This window comes from Aulonocara stuartgranti (assembly GCF_965226115.1).
Source record: "Aulonocara stuartgranti genome assembly, chromosome: 5".
NCBI classification, from domain to species: Eukaryota; Metazoa; Chordata; class Actinopteri; order Cichliformes; family Cichlidae; genus Aulonocara; species Aulonocara stuartgranti.
Window position 1 is genome coordinate 40,644,059 of NC_138943.1, and position 4,489 is coordinate 40,648,547.

A 4,489-nucleotide genomic window follows, 5' to 3' on the forward strand; every position below is an offset into this window, starting at 1 on the left:
GTCAAACCAGAAAAGATTGCTCGTGGTCAAATAATGTGTCAATCACCTGTGAATCAAACTGTGTGTGGCTCAGTTCATGTCACAGTGTTGTTTAGTATATCTTCACTTGTCTCACTCTCCTTCTGTTCTGTCCATCAGGACGATCCTCAGCGCTTACACAGATCCTCCATCGATGTTTTGGATCCAATCAGTGATCAGTTCTACGAGGAGGCCTGGATGTTCACCAGAGCTCGCTACACCTCTATCTACCAGAAGGTGAGTGTACTCCTTTGTACTCAGATTAACATTTTACTTCTTAAAATACATTTTCATATATGAGCTTTCTATTATTTCATGGCCATTTAATCAATATTAAAATTACAAGCATATCAACAAAGGTGAAGCTGGTTTTTTCCACTTGCTGTCACACAGTCATGGAGGAATACAATAAATACATAATCAGTCATAGATCCTGAACAATGACATTAAAAGAAAGTCTGTGGCTCTAAAAACTAAACAGTATAAAGACATGCTCCAAGCTGCTGTTTCTCTCCTACTCCTCTAGGTTTTCCACTGTCGGCCATCCAGCGATGCTGGAGGGCTACCTGGCCAATGGTGGCCTACACAAAGAGGTCCCAGCTCGGAGGAGCTGAAGAAGATCCTTGCCTTCCTCGTCAGTTTCCTCTTCAGTTCCTATCCCAACAAAACCTTCTTGCACCTATTAGCTCCAAAGAGGCTATGGTGCCCGTGGAGGTCTGGACCTGAGGCCTGTGCTCATCACGTGGATAGAAAACACTCTGACACCATTCTGGAGGTCTGATGGGACTCTGACCAAAACACAGATGAAATAAAACTTGTGGCTGGAGCTTTTAAAATGACTTTTTCACCTCATAGATTAATGCTCATGATTGCATGTTAGCAAGACAGCATCTCCCCAAGGTGAAACTCTCAGGAGACATTTACTCTTAAACTGTAATCTGGTTGAGACTACTTGAGGAGATCTTAGTAGCGAGTATGTGGATTTAGTCTCTTCACCAACAGCAGACAGACCCATGCCAAGAAAGCAGACATGTTCTCAAAGAAAGCCGAGAGCAGAGATTGGAAAAAGCTCAAAAGAAAAAGCTGCAGCTTCAGACAACTATCTGCCTGTAAGGCTGAAAAAGTCCAGTTACGCTCTATTTTGGAAAAGCTCCCAGTTTTGGTAACCTGGACTTTTATTTCCCCTCTTCTGCTACAGATGTTGACTGTGACCTCAGAGGCCAACTGGACCACACAGCTGCAACAGGAGTGAGGGAGAGGAGTCTTCATCCAGCTTCAAAGAAAACATCCAGGTAAAGTGACGTGGATCAGCGGATAAAGCCGTCTCCACTTTCAAAGGAGATCCTCTGAGAGAGAGACTCTCTGAGCCATTTTAGCCTCAAATTATAGGACTTTATAGTACAGCAACACTTTTAAAGGACAAAATTAACATAAACTTTGACTGTAATACAAACAAAGTATTGCATGTGTTTTTAAAACTGTTCCTCCGATGGGCAGGATATCACTATTAGACTGTCCCACCAGCCAACTTCAACAAGAGACCACAGCAGCATTCAGTGATCAGCATAGATGTTCCTCTAACACTCAGCATCTGATCCCTGTTGGTCTGTGTGCTTCTGCTTTTGCTCAGTTAGAAACCCTGCAGCAACCCGACCCAAAACTGTGTCTTCTTGTTGGCCTCAACGTTGAAGTGTCAAACGTCCAACATCTGGAAAGGAAACCACGCCAGTGTACTGTGATGTTTCACCAACATGTGGCAGACGCTGGTCCTGCCTTTCATGCTGACATCAGCAGAGAGCCCCGCCTACCTCAAAGCCTCCCCTGTCATGTACTGATCAGGATGATTATGAAGATGAGCGAGTGCAAATAAGACTGTAAAAGTCCACGAGCAGAATGTTTGGATGCTTTCTAATGATTCATGAATATCATGAGAGTGTTTGTGTGTTTTGTCTTTTCTTTGCTGACGTTTCTTACTAACAAAGACAATTTACGCTCTGTGTGTGTTTTCATCCTTACCAGCCACACTCTAACTGCAATGAAGGAAACAAACTGTAGAAATGGTCGACTCAGTGACTTCATAAAATATTGAAGTGGTTCAGGTAGAGCCAGTTTTTAAATGACCATGAACACTGACCGTATTGTATCTGTACAGCATGTTTTTCTATTAGACAGATTTGTAACAGAGGCCTTGCTCTCAGTAAGTTTGAAATCCTTGTCTGATTTATTTTGTAATCTCTGATCTTTGTGTATCCTGCTCAGTTTGCATGCTGCCTGTAGGAGTTTCTGTCTTTGTATTTGAAGATAATTAATTGAATATACTCAGCTGCTTCCCTTTGGTGCCTCACACATCACTGAAGTTTTTCAGTGTCCAGTTATTTGTTTTTAATAGCTGTTTGAATTCTCTGTATGTTTGACCCTGTAGACTGTTTAATGGACTGCTCGTCTTCCTGTTTGTAACCACTGCCTGTTTAGGACTAAAGATTTGGATTTTTGACTTTAACACAGCCTCTGCGTGTCGTCCCTTTGTGTCCTCGTCCTCTGTGAATGTGTCACAGATGTTTCCATGATAATAACACAGCTTTCCCACAGTGGCTTGCAGCAGCATTTATTCACAGCACATTTGAGAAAGGTTCAGATTAACTCGATGAGTTTATATTCAGAATGATTCTGACAGTGGGCCACTGTGAATTGTGATCTTTCATCAGGTCAGTGTTTAAGTTCAGTATTTCAAAGCAGGAGCTATGAACAGTCATCATGTTGGCATTAGAATTATTATTATTAATCATTATTAATAATGTCGTTACTCATGTATAACCTTGATTAGTATACATGAATTTTATCAATAGTGAAAAATAATGAATAATTCATGTATAACTTTTATTGTGTTTTGTATATTAATTATATTTAAATAGAGATGTTGACACTGTCTCTACAGTAGCATCAATGTAACATACATTATTGGTCCAAGCTGTCATAAATGGGGAGCCTGATCCTTTATTATGAAAACATGACGAGTATTTTTCTTGTCAGTTGGGAAGAAGTTGGTCTTTTTTTCCTTCTTTTTGCTCAGTTTGTCTTTTCTTTGATAACTGAAACTCTGATCAAACCTACTCATGTTTATAGCATGTAAAAGCAACTGACAGTCCGTGGCATTGTTGTTTGTAGAGGTGCAGTGTAGTGGGAGCATAAATCAAAAGAAAACAGTAACATTTATGCAATAAAACATTTGAATGAAAATGAACAGGCCCTTTATGAACTTCAAAGGGATCTGAAAACAACACTTTTTAAAAGAGTATCTTGGGGTGTAGGTGGTCAAAATAGAAAACTGAGCTGAGACTTTAAGTTCAATCCATCCATTCGTTTTTACTTAGGAGGAAGAAATGTCAGGCTGGTGCAGGCTGGTTAGGTGCATGTAGTTATCTTTACCTAAATGAGTTCACTTTGTGGCTGCCAGGTTGGGCAGAAGTACCTGTCCCCTGTTAGGCTTAGTTAGGCTGTTCTCTTCTAATCAGACAAATAAGGCGATGACTTTCTGTGAACAGTATTTCTTATAACTCAGCAGTATAATGCATCATAAAACAATATCATTCATTCACAATAAATCAGCACTCTAATGCAAATCAGTTTAATAAATGCAATAGTTATCAGCTTCTTCTAATTCAGGAGAATAATGCAAACTAAAACTACATAACAATTCACAATCTTTAATTAGGGGTCTAACATGGCATAAGGTAATATTGTAATCCCACAACGGAGATATTTTTCCAAACTGCACGTGTGGACGGGATTAAAAACAAAGAAACAAAAACGGAAACTCTGTGTTTTCAAAAACACCCGTGTGGATGTAGCCAAAGAGGCGGAGCTCCTCTCTTCCATGAGGCTCCTCCAGACTCCGTCCTGCCAAAGTCTGATGGCATTTAAAGAGCTTAACATTAGGACTGTCTGGGGAAGGGAGTGAAAATATTCTACATCTGAAGTCCATGTCAGTGCTGACCACATGCACAGCAGCACTTTGATTGGCTTCTGTGCCGCCGTCTTATTCTGCGAATATGCAGGAGAATTCCAGAGCCTCAGAGTCTGAAAGAGAATTTGATGTTTGCTCTGAGGACAAGTTTGAAGTGCAGCAATGGAGCAACGTAAAAGTCCTTCAAACAGCACTGCAGAGTTATTGTACACAGCAAATCCAGCATGTCCAAATTAACACTGTCGGATTTGATTTCAACACTATTAAAGTGTCTATATGGGTCCACACCAGAGAGTGTTAATTTAACTCCTTTTGGAGAGTTGGTACGTTAACTCTGATTTAGTGTTAAACACCAAATCTGTCTGGAGTTGATAATTTAACACTTGGTGTTAAGAGTTTATATATTAACTCTCAAAGAGTATTTTAGTTTAACTACGTAAGAGTTATCTTCTAATTCATCTAAAAAGCGGTAATTTTACTGTTCTGAACTTATAGAAATTTCCTTTG

The 4,489-nt window shown here is 40.0% G+C and overlaps 1 long non-coding RNA gene across 1 annotated transcript; it reads left to right on the forward strand.

The window, feature by feature from the left end:
- The first annotated feature begins 321 nt into the window (after positions 1–321).
- On the forward strand, positions 322–1,846 carry LOC309706741. Its single transcript, XR_014276784.1, has 3 exons — positions 322–1,127; positions 1,217–1,310; positions 1,649–1,846. It is a non-coding gene; the product is annotated as an uncharacterized lncRNA (long non-coding RNA).
- The last annotated feature ends 2,643 nt before the right edge of the window (positions 1,847–4,489 follow it).